At 45.0% G+C, this 12,947-nt stretch overlaps 1 non-coding gene across 1 annotated transcript; it reads right to left on the reverse strand.

Moving 5' to 3' along the window:
• Positions 1–2,888: 2,888 nt before the first annotated feature.
• On the reverse strand, positions 2,889–2,963 carry Trnaw-cca (transfer RNA tryptophan (anticodon CCA)). Its single transcript has one exon. It is a non-coding gene; the product is annotated as a tRNA-Trp (tRNA).
• Between the last annotated feature and the right edge of the window lie 9,984 nt (positions 2,964–12,947).

The following is a 12,947-nucleotide window of genomic DNA, read 5'->3' on the forward strand; positions in this document are numbered from 1 at the left end:
TGATTAAAGTATGTATCATGTATGTACACCAGGTGCCACGTTCCTCACCATAATTATGTACAGAACATCAAAGAGATTAATCTCAGCAATATTAATACTATGCCAATAGAAAACTATTAGAGCTATACTCATGCTTAGCTGTATTATTTTTTTGATACTGATGCAGTTGCAGAACAATGTCTTTGCAGAACACAGCAGTTCTTAGGTAGATAAGCACGCTGGACGAAATATTAGCCGACTCGTCACTCTAATAGCGTCTAACTCCTAGCTTCGCTAATAGCCTCATTTCGGTGAGGAAGAGAGTCCACAGGTTTCTTCACGTACGCCACTTCCAACTGAAGCTGCTAGTTGATGATTAGATCCCACAGAGGTACCAAACTGCGGGGGTGTAGATCGTTATGTTTCATCCGCTGTTCCAAATAAATCCATACAATTTCTATGGGGATTAAGAGTGGATAATTTAGTGGACCAGTCGAAGGGTAATACAATTTATCATGCTTATTAAACCAGAAGGTCACAGTTTCCATTTGAAGAGGCCTAACTGCCAGTTCTGATTACTTAAAGGAAACTTTTAAGTCCAGGATACATTAGACTGTTCACTATTTCTGGTAAGCACCGCAATACCAAGGACGATTGTACAAATTATTTGCATTTCAAAGGTGCATCTGAATACGGATTAACATCTTCAAAGAGATGGACATGATACATTGGTGGCTGGACCACAAGGAAAATTGGCAAGTCTGAACGAAAGATGTAACTTTGAATGAGTCTGACCAAAAGTAAGGGACGTTGCAGGACAAAACTATTGCTTTGATCATACTCTACTGTATAAATGTTAGTTCGGCACGCATGAGGTGAAATTACATCTGCTCTACAATGAATATGCAATTATGACTCTGTCGTGCACTCGTGAATTGAAGAGAAACGGCTAGCTGAATCAACGGAACGGAGCTAAGTGAAACCCGCACTTTCATAAGTTCCATGAGGCTCGACACACGCGGTTCGGACGTCACATCCTGTTTAGCAGTGGCGCGCTTACAGAACTTAGCGCCCGCCATCGTAGAAAGCTGACAGGGTCAGCACTCGTCGGACTCAGAGGGCTCGAAGCCACACCACTCGGGATCGGCCGCCGGCGTGGTAGCATCTCTCGTTACACTTGGAGCTTCGCATGAGAATGATTTTCGTACTTCCCTTCTCTTCCACGTAGCCTCTTGTAAGAGCAAAGTCTAGCTTTCTTCGTTTAATCGAAATCGTACGACCACCAGTCCGTCAACGAGGCGAGAGAAACGTAAAGTTGATATCCCCTTCACCTTAAAATTTAGTAAGTGGCCAATGAGATGTTACCATCCACGAGTGGAAAAATTTGTTTTTTACTAAACCGTGTGGCGCCAGTCTGTCGCGACAATAACTACAGGGGATAGGCAAAATAGTATGTACACCTGTACTTGCTTGGCAATGGTTTATTAATAAAGGGTTGGGACGCCATTCGCCCGTAATACAGCTGCGATTCTTCTTGGAATACCGGCATATAATGATTGTATAGTCTTCAGTGGAATGTTTGAAACGTCCCCTCAGAAAAATTATGAATGACTCTGCTAGTAAACCTCTTACGTTATTTGATTTTCAAACAGCTGAGCAAAACCGAACGACTCAGTCATTTCTCTCTTTACTTATTCTGATCATCACTAAACTGACACGCAATGTTTTTAGCGCAACGCAATGTGACTTTCAATAATCCCCACGAAAGAATGGCCCTGACTAACAATAACCTATACCTTTCATGAATCACTTACCTCACAAAATTCTTTGTTACTCGAACTACTGCAATACAGCGAGCGCCAATACTGCCAGCTAAATAAAAGTTTCTGAACGCACTAACTACTGATATACATAGTTAGCAAATGAAAGATTTTGATAGAGAACAAACACTGTATTTACCTTAATAATGTTCAAAAATATCAATTCATGACATCCATCTTTACAAATTTCCTACAAATTTCCTTTTCCTGGCGGACACACGTCCAGATCGTCCGATAATAGTGACCTCTCAAAACTCTAGCATCTCTCTCTCCACATCCACCACTGCTAGCGGCTCACCTCCAACTGTGCAACGCTACGTGCTATTCACATCCAACTGCCCAACACTACAATAGCAAATATTCCAACAAAGAGTCCAACCAGCCACAGACTGCACACAGCACAGTCAGTGATTTTCATACAGAGCGCTACGTGGCACCACCAACATAAAAACCTAAACAGCCTACTTACATGTAACGCCACTCTTCGATCAGAACCTCGTCCAACTCCTGTAGTGACGAGGGAGGCGGAAGTCTGCTCCGGAATTTGCGCTCCAATACCGCCCGCAAGGGTTGGATAATGTTCAAATCCTGGGACTGTGCTGGCCAGGGAAGACCGAGCACTTCAGTTGCATGCTCCTCATACTATGATTGTACTGTCGTGGCTGAGAGAAGGGGTGCATTATGATCCTGAAATATGGCATCGTTGTTGGGGAACAACATTTGAATCATGATAAGACGGCCTTTGAGAGTAATGATGGGACCAGGGGAAAGTCATGTTACAGCTGTCCACATGATCACACTTTCACCTCCATGCTTAACCGTTGGAATCAAGTAAACAGGAATGTAGGATTCTTTCGGCGTTCTCCAGACGTAAAGCCGGCCCGATGGTGGAAATGGCGAAAACGCGTTGGAGCATATTTTCGCTGATTAGCTGTCCAGGATTTATGCTCCTGACCTTCAAAGTAATCACCAGCGTCGTGTATAACCCGTTGCCAGCGATGTGGAAGTAGTAGGATACTTCCAGAATGAGATTTTCACTCTGCAGCGGAGTGTGCGCTGATATTAAACTTCCTGGCAGATTAAAACTGTGTGCCCGACCGAGACTCGAACTCGGGACCTTTGCCTTTGGCGGGCAAGTGCTCTACCAACTGAGCTACCGAAGCACGACTCAAGCCCGGTACTCCCAGCTTTACTTCTGCCAGTTTCTCGTCTCCTACCTTCCAAACTTTACAGAAGTTCTCCTGCGAAACTTGCAGAACTAGCACTCCTGAAAGAAAGGATACTGCGGAGACATGGCTTAGCCACAGCCTGGAGGATGTTTCCAGAATGAGAGCAGAAGAGCTTCTGTAAAGTTTGGAAGGTAGGAGACCAGATACTGGCAGAAGTAAAGCTGTGAGTACCGGGCGTGAGTCGTGCTTCGGTAGCTCAGATGGTAGAGCACTTGCCCGCGAAAGGCAAAGGTCCCGAGTTCGAGTCTCTGTCGGGCACAAAGTTTTAATCTGCCAGGAAGTTTCAGTAGGATACTCTTAGCAGTGCCAGTTGTGTTGACAGTTCGAGCGGCGCTGTCTATTGCCCGACGAATTTGTAGCAGTTCTGAAGCGAATGCCGTGAAGAGTTTCCTTCAGTTTAGAAATCGAGTTGAACTTCCGAGGGCTCAAGTCAGGGGAGTGCAGTAGTTGGTATAGCACTTACAGCCCCATCAGTCAAACAAATCAGTAACAGTTTGCACCGTACGTGCTTGAGCATTGTCCTGCAAAATGATGGCCAGGTCCTGCAGAAAGTGTCATAACTTCTGTCTCTGAGCTGGTCGGAGGTTGTGTTCCAAAAATAAACAGCACAGAGTCAGAAGTGATAACACTTTGTGCAGGACCTGACCATCATTTCGCAAGCACGTACAATGTAAGGTGTTACTGATTTGTTTGACTGATTGGGCTGATAAGTGCTCCCCTGACTTAAGCCCTCCGAAGTTCAACTCGATTTCTAAACTGAAGGCAACACTTCACGGCATTCGCTTCAGAACTGCTACAAATTCATAGGACAATAGATCGCGCCGCTCGAGCTGTCAGTAGAACTGGCAGTGCTGAGAGTATCCTACGACTTCCACATCGCTGGCAACGGGTTATACTCAATGCTGGTGACTACTTCGAAGGTCAGTGAAACTTAGTTTAAGTAGTGTTTAAGTCTAGGGGCTGATGACCTCAGCAGTTTGGTCCCTTAGGAATTCACACACATTTGAACGAACATATAAACGTAGACGCAATTACTAGCTTTAGATCAAAATTATGCGTAAATAAGTGGAATATCTATGCAGCTGAAGCTGGAAATATGTTAGTAACTTCTGCCCTTTTTTAGATCGGAAGTGATTATCATTCTTAGTTAAAACATTGTTAATTACGTGGTGGAACACCGTATTTTGGAAAGTTAGACAGCATAATTCAATACCAATTATTATTTTAAATTAAAGTCCGCATTTAGAAGTCTTCCCTTACTATTCATTTGCTCAGAAACTTATATTTTTCGTTGTAAATTGGAAAATCCAGCAAACAACAACAGATAAATATAATTTTAATTATTGTAAACTTATAAAAGGAACATTTTGGGAACCATTTAAGACAGTCTGCGGAAGTGCATCGTGTCAGCAGGACCTGTATTTAAAAATGTACTGCAGACTAGTTAGCACAAATTAAAAGTCGTACAATGTGCCGAATTTTATCTCAGTTTCGCATCCGAAAGATCTTTCTGTAATTCAGTGACTGTTTTAGAAGACTGGATGTGAACTTGCAGTTAATCTCAAGAACTGTGTTAACGTTGAATAATGCGTTATCCGAACTGCGACAATAACATTGAACTCTGAACAGTATAGTTCCCAAATTATGCTAACTGTGCACGTCGTTTTTGTTTTGAAATGACTGTATACTTGGAAGCACAGTGTAATTAGTAAATACGTTAATGATTTGCCACACGAAAATTTTTGGGTCACTTCAGTGTTAAATTACTGCCCTTGAAAAATCATTATTATACGACATCAGTCAAGTGTAGGAAGGGACTTACCCATTTATCTGTGTATAAAATATAGTGAATGAGAGTCGATCGGGCCATAAAAGGCAGGTTATTTAACATCAAAGTGCAGTTAAAGTATTTTGAGCAGTGAACCTATTGTGGATAACATCATCTGAAATAGCCTACTTTAGACAAACACTTTTCAGCATGATTCGACGGAGGCGCAGCTACCGGAGGCATATTAGCACGGGTAAACAGGCTAATGTTACGACATGTTACCAGAAATCTAGAGAAGAATTTTGTAATACTTGGTTATGTGCTCTAATAACTGTGCGGAAATGACTGACCCGTCTTTTAAAAATCTCCCTTGGCGCTCAGAAACGCAGCTCTCGGCTCAAAGTATTTGCAGCATTTGTTATTCACAAACAAATTTCAGTTATTAAAATGGAGTAAATTAAATCTCAGTATTTACGTTATACAGAATTTAATGAATTCCAAATCCAATGCGTCGCTATGAATTATTTTCACACAGCTTTAATATTTAGCACCGAAGACGCTAAGTAATTAAAACGCTTCAAGAAATTTTAATTATAGTTACACGAAATTCCTCACTGGAGTTAAGTTATCCACATTGGAGATATATCTTACGTACGGTTCTTTCAGTAACGAAATGCATTACTTCCTGCATTGATATTTAATTCAACATGTGTCTTCACTGTGGTTACAAGGTTCATACATAGATAAAATCATCGATCATAATATCATCAATATGTTTCGCACTTAAGCACGTTTCACGCAGTATATACACTCCTGGAAATTGAAATAAGAACACCGTGAATTCATTGTCCCAGGAAGGGGAAACTTTATTGACACATTCCTGGGGTCAGATACATCACATGATCACACTGACAGAACCACAGGCACATAGACACAGGCAACAGAGCATGCACAATGTCGGCACTAGTACAGTGTATATCCACCTTTCGCAGCAATGCAGGCTGCTATTCTCCCATGGAGACGATCGTAGAGATGCTGGATGTAGTCCTGTGGAACGGCTTGCCATGCCATTTCCACCTGGCGCCTCAGTTGGACCAGCGTTCGTGCTGGACGTGCAGACCGCGTGAGACGACGCTTCATCCAGTCCCAAACATGCTCAATGGGGGACAGATCCGGAGATCTTGCTGGCCAGGGTAGTTGACTTACACCTTCTAGAGCACGTTGGGTGGCACCGGATACATGCGGACGTGCATTGTCCTGTTGGAACAGCAAGTTCCCTTGCCGGTCTAGGAATGGTAGAACGATGGGTTCGATGACGGTTTGGATGTACCGTGCACTATTCAGTGTCCCCTCGACGATCACCAGTGGTGTACGGCCAGTGTAGGAGATCGCTCCCCACACCATGATGCCGGGTGTTGGCCCTGTGTGCCTCGGTCGTATGCAGTCCTGATTGTGGCGCTCACCTGCACGGCGCCAAACACGCATACGACCATCATTGGCACCAAGGCAGAAGCGACTCTCATCGCTGAAGACGACACGTCTCCATTCGTCCCTCCATTCACGCCTGTCGCGACACCACTGGAGGCGGGCTGCACGATGTTGGGGCGTGAGCGGAAGACGGCCTAACGGTGTGCGGGACCGTAGCCCAGCTTCATGGAGACGGTTGCGAATGGTCCTCGCCGATACCCCAGGAGCAACAGTGTCCCTAATTTGCTGGGAAGTGGCGGTGCGGTCCCCTACGGCACTGCGTAGGATCCTACGGTCTTGGCGTGCATCCGTGCGTCGCTGCGGTCCGGTCCCTGGTCGACGGGCACGTGCACCTTCCGCCGACCACTGGCGACTACATCGATGTACTGTGGAGACCTCACGCCCCACGTGTTGAGCAATTCGGCGGTACGTCCACCCGGCCTCTCGCATGCCCACTATACGCCCTCGCTCAAAGTCCGTCAACTGCACATACGGTTCACGTCCACGCTGTCGCGGCATGCTACCAGTGTTAAAGACTGCGATGGAGCTCCGTATGCCACGGCAAACTGGCTGACACTGACGGCGGCGGTGCACAAATGCTGCGCAGCTAGCGCCATTCGACGGCCAACACCGCGGTTCCTGGTGTGTCCGCTGTGCCGTGCGTGTGATCATTGCTTGTACAGCCCTCTCGCAGTGTCCGGAGCAAGTATGGTGGGTCTGACACACCGGTGTCAATGTGTTCTTTTTTCCATTTCCAGGAGTGTACTACGTTTCGCACTGATACAGGGAAACCTTGATTTCTCCGCAAATGAGGAAGTTACCAGTCTATTGAAATTTATGTATACGGGGTGGTTGTAAATAAACTTTTGGCAGGCCCCCATGAAAAACGAGTGGTCGTAGGGCGATGAAAATTTGTGGAAACGTTTGTAAAGACATGCTGAAGACAGTAATGAATAGAACACTGAAAGGAAGACTTTTTCATTTCGACATCAGAGGGTGATATTTGTTAACTGCGAACGAGTACCATGTTTACTTTCAGGCTTACAAACGTTGTTCAGTGTGACGATCATCTGCATGCACGACAATCTGGATACCATTTCCCATTTGTTCGCAGCACTTTTCGAATGGCGGGCCGTGAGCTGTTCAGCTGTCGTGGCACAGCTCGTACGCTGCTTGAAGATGGCACATTGCGTGCAGCATTCTCAGCCATGGCAACGGTAACTTCTTCGACAGTTTGTGGCGCTACTGGTCGTCTGCCTATCCCACGATAAATTCTCAAACTGGCATTTAATTCTAAATTCCGAATGCAACTCTGGTGTGGAAAGAGGACTTCTCCGTACTCCTTTAATGCGTCGATACGGCCGGCCGCTGTGGAAGAGCGGTTCTAGGCGCTTCAGTCTGGAACCGCGCTGCCGCCACGGTCGCAGGTTCGAATCCTGCCTCGGGCATGGATGTGTGTGATGTCCTTAGGTTAGTTAGGCTTAAGTAGTTCTAAGTCTGGGGTACTGATGACCTCAGATGTTAAAAGTCCCATAGTGCTTAACCCCCCCCTGCTTTGATAAAACAGTTTTACGAGCGAAGTTACGCACAGCTTGTCCAGACGCGTGTTGACTGTCTGTAACTACAGTGCATACCGATGCTCGTATTTCAAACCTACGTCACCGTACCAGTACCGGCGCCTAACGGCAAGTGGTGACGTTAACACTACTTAATTATAACCACCCTCTGTTCTGTGCAAGAGCTGTCAGAACAAAATGTGGTTTCAGTTTGCAAAAGTTGTTGTTATTCAAGCGTCTTTGAATTGTAACCCTGCCATTGCTGCACGTACACTCTCTCATGGGATTTGCAGTTGATAACACGAAGTACATCGAGGGGAATTGTCACATACACATAGAGTGAACAATAAACGGAGAAGCAATTTATGCTTTGATAAAGTTTCTTCAGCCGTTGTACAGAAACATGTCTACTATTCCGCAGGTTTCATTTTCAACGAGCTTCCTGCATGAATGAAACAGTTGCGCGATAAACCAAATATTTTCAACTGTTTGTTGAAAGGCTTTCTTGTGGTGGGTTCGTCTTGTTTTGCACAGGAGGTCCTTTCAGTAATATACACCCTTGCACTGGAATGTGTTGTTTATTGGTCTACAAAGGGTGAACCTGAGCTCCTACGGGAAAATTTCGGAGACAGAGACATTCTGTGTATATTTTTGCACAAGGGACTCGTGGTTTCCTGTGGCTCACTAAACTCGAAGTTTTGTTAGCTTGATCTCTTACTCCTATTTACCTTTTATCTTTGCGTCCGTATTGCACTGACAATATACTGATAAGCTGTAAGAGAAGAGTATAGCGGAGCGGAGAAGAATGGAGTATCGTTCCTGAGAATATACGTGCCGCAAATGGGGAAACGTGATTTTGGCTAAGGGCAGACTCTTAAGCCCACCACCTGGAAACGAGAATCTCAGAAACGATGGCTGTTGGCGTGCTACTGTCGTGAGAATCTGGTAGAAAGGCAGTGATACGACGAGAGGCTGTGTGTTGAGGTTGAGTTTTAGGTGTTGAACGTCGTCGCCTTTACACAGAACGCGGATGCATGATCTGCATGATTGATGGCGGTCTCAGGCAGTTCTGGCGACAGAGTACAGTGGTAGTGCAGGCACTAGTCTTTCGGAGCAAATAGTTCAGCGCACATTGCCGAACATGGAGCTCTGGAGCAAGTGACTCCTACTTGTTCCTGTGCTGTCCAAAAGTAATCGTCCGTTGTGATTCTAGTGGCCACGCGTCCATCGAGACTGCTCCGTGGATCAGTGGAAACTTATGGCCAGATAGGGTGAATCACGTTTCCTGCTGCACCAGGTCGATGAAACAAAGTAAGAGCCTACGGAATATCAGACCAGCTGTGTGGCTGGATTGAAGAGTTTTTAGCAAACACAACACAGCATGTTGTTATCAATGGAGAGACGTCTACAGACGTTAAAGTAACCTCAGGCGTGCCACAGGGGAGTGTTATGGGACCATTGCTTTTCACAATATATATAAATGACCTAGTAGATAGTGTCGGAAGTTCCATGCGGCTTTTCGCGGATGATGCTGTAGTATACAGAGAAGTTGCAGCGTTAGAAAATTGTAGCGAAATGCAGGAAGATCTGCAGCGGATAGGCACTTGGTGCAGGGAGTGGCAACTGTCCCTAAACATAGACAAATGTAATGTATTGCGAATACATAGAAAGAAGGATCCTTTATTGTATGATTATATGATAGCAGAACAAACACTGGTAGCAGTTACTTCTGTAAAATATCTGGGAGTATGCGTGCGGAACGATTTGAAGTGGAATGATCATATAAAATTAATTGTTGGTAAGGCGGGTACCAGGTTGAGATTCATTGGGAGAGTGCTTAGAAAATGTAGTCCATCAACAAAGGAGGTGGCTTACAAAACACTCGTTCGACCTATACTTGAGTATTGCTCATCAGTGTGGGATCCGTACCAGAGCGGCTTGACGGAGGAGATAGAGAAGATCCAGAGAAGAGCGGCGCGTTTCGTCACAGGGTTATTTGGTAACCGTGATAGCGTTACGGAGATGTTTAATACACTCAAGTGGCAGACTCTGCAAGAGAGGCGCTCTGCATCGCGGTGTAGCTTGCTCGCCAGGTTTCGAGAGGGTGCGTTTCTGGATGAGGTATCGAATATATTGCTTCCCCCTACTTATACCTCACGAGGAGATCATGAATGTAAAATTAGAGAGATTAGAGCGCGCACGGAGGCTTTCAGACAGTCGTTCTTCCCGCGAACCATACGCGACTGGAACAGGAAAGGGAGGTAATGACAGTGGCACGTAAAGTGCCCTCCGCCACACACCGTTGGGTGGCTTGCGGAGTATAAATGTAGATGTAGATGTAGATATACAGATACACCACAATCCAGGCGGACGGCTGTTCCTAACGTGCAGCACACCATGGCAACAGTCATGTGGGGGCCTTATTATGCCATGAGGGACATTGGCCTGTGCTTCCGTTGGGCCTGTTTTAGTAAGCGAAGGCACCGGACAACTGTGGAATACGTAAACATAATTGCAGACCAGGCACGTCGCCTCCCCGCTGGTGATGGTGTTTTCCATTAGCACAACTCTTCAGCTCAGAAGGACAGAATCGTGTTACAGCGGTTTGAAGAGCGTGAACTCACCTTCATCACTTGACCACCAATTTCATCTGCACTGAATCCGATGGAACACATCTGGGACGCCGTTAGTCTCCACTTCCTTAGCTCCAGGTAGGGTGAATCACATTTCCTGCTGCACCAGGTCGATGATCAATTTACGGGAATCGCGTTACCTGTGAGTATACGTCTGCTGCCTTGTACCTTCAGAAACATACCAAGGAGATTTCGAAACCACGTGGGACAGAATTGCTGCTGTATTGCATTCCAAAGGTGGGCCAACACGCTATTGACTTGCTTAATGTTTTGTTTTTCCATTAATGTTAGTTTATATGTTAACAGTGATGCACAGCGTTATGGATAGACGAACTGGTGAAGAGTTGGCCGATAAGCTCCTCAAGCATGGTTTTGCTGAATGCAGTACACAACGACGCTATGCTGAGCTCTCCCCACAGCGACGGCAACAACTTGACAGTACTTCTGTAGCTGTGCTTCAAAGTCTCATATACAGGGTGACAAATACTGAACTATATGAAAATAAACTACACACATTATTCAACATATAAATCTCACTACAGATATTCGGATTTAGATTATGACAAGTTCGATATGCCTGCCATTAGTGGCGCTGATGTGGCGCAGATGAACAGCGAAATTCTGCATGACCCGCTGAAGTGTTGGAACATCGATGCTGTCGATGACCTCCTGAATGGCTGTTTTCGGCTCAGCAACGGTTTTGGGTTTATTGCTGTACACCTTGTCTTTAATATAGCCCTACGAAAAGGAGTCGCGTGTGTTCAGATCTGGAGAATATGGCGGCCAATCGAGGCTCACGCGAGTGGCCTCTGAGTACCCCAGCGCCAGAACGGGGTCCCCAAAGTCCTCCTTCAGGGCATCAAACTCCTTCTTCCATGGGGTCGAGCTCCATATGGCATGAACCACATCTTGTCGAAATCAGCGTCAGTTTGGACAAAGGAGAAGAAATCATATTCCAAAACCTTCACATACCGTTCGGTAACCACCGTGCCATCGAGGAATATCGCATCGATTATTCCGTGACTGCACATTGCACACCACACAGTCACCCGTTGAGGGTGAGGAGACTTCTCGGTCGGAAATGCGGGTTCTCAGTCCCTCATATGGACCAATTTTGCTTATTGACGAACCCAGCCAAATGAAAGTGGGCTTAGTCGCTAAACCAAACCATCATGCGCGTACTAATTCCCATCATGCCCCGACGCCAACCATGCAATTTGAACGTCCTAATGCAAACCGTTCAGAAGTTATGATGTTTTTATTTCATATACTGCAATAACTGTCACCCTGTAGATAGAACGTGTATCCAAACTGTGATATAAGGTTTCAACAGATTAAAGATTACTTTACAGCGAACCAGTAGGTCAGGATGACAGGTTACTCTGTAACTGCAATATACGGTATGTTTGCATTTTAATTCATTCCGAAAAAAAATTGTAAACTAAGATAGTTCTATCAGTAACTATAAAATCTCTCTTGTTAATTATATTTTTAACTTTATCTGACAGATCTGAAGATGGGCAGCTAGCCTGAAACCGGTTATTGAAAATAAAAAAAAAAAATAGCGATCAAAGACTGTAATTCCATATTTTTGTTTTTAGAACATATACCATTGTTTAACGTGACCCATGTTTCTCACGGAAAGGTAAACTCACCAACCGTGTGTTATATCCGTTTGTAAGGGTGACCTGACTCGTTACGAGAATTAAGTAGAACTAAATTTACTGCTTTCCTCAAATTACTCCACTCGTGCACATGAGTAATAAAGTAAAAATTCAAGAACATATTTATTTAGCAGGCGCAAACACTCCATGCAGGGGAAACAGAGACCATTGTAATTAATGTACAGGAGGCAGCCACAGGTCACATAACGTGTAGTCTAACAGTTTCAGCTCCCACCACTTTGTATTGATGATGGTGCTGAGTGGTGCTTTTAAGTTGTAACATGTTGCCACTAGGTCTACAAATGTCTCAGAATCATCGCATCTGATGAGCGAAACGGTTGACAATAAATCAAATAATATGTGTTCACTTGCTGTGTTCTGAAAACAATTCGTTTCGTTGTGATTTTTGGTGGAAGATGGATTCTTCTGGCAGTAAACGGATCGAGGCTATATGCTCAGGAATTCTGAGACAACAGTGGCATAGAAACAGAGAATGACACAGAAAAGGCCGAAATACCATAGTTCTTTTTCCAAAACAGTTTCACAGAGGAAGATCGCAGTGTAGTTCCTCCTCTAAGTTGTTGCACGAATAATAAAATGACAGATATCGAAATAAGTGACCAAGGGATATAAAAGCTACTGAAATCGCCCAATAAAGGAAAGGCTACTGGACCTGACGGGATACAAATTCGATTCTACGCAGAATATGCGAAAGAACTTGCCCCTTGATGAATTCTTCTCGGGTTATCAGCCGAGTGGTGGCGTCGTCTTGTCGCAACGTTTCAATGAGTTTCGTACCCACCATCTTCTGGCGAAGTGTCGCGATGCTGT

The sequence above is a fragment of the Schistocerca nitens genome, chromosome 9 (genome assembly GCF_023898315.1).
Source record: "Schistocerca nitens isolate TAMUIC-IGC-003100 chromosome 9, iqSchNite1.1, whole genome shotgun sequence".
Lineage (NCBI taxonomy): Eukaryota > Metazoa > Arthropoda > Insecta > Orthoptera > Acrididae > Schistocerca > Schistocerca nitens.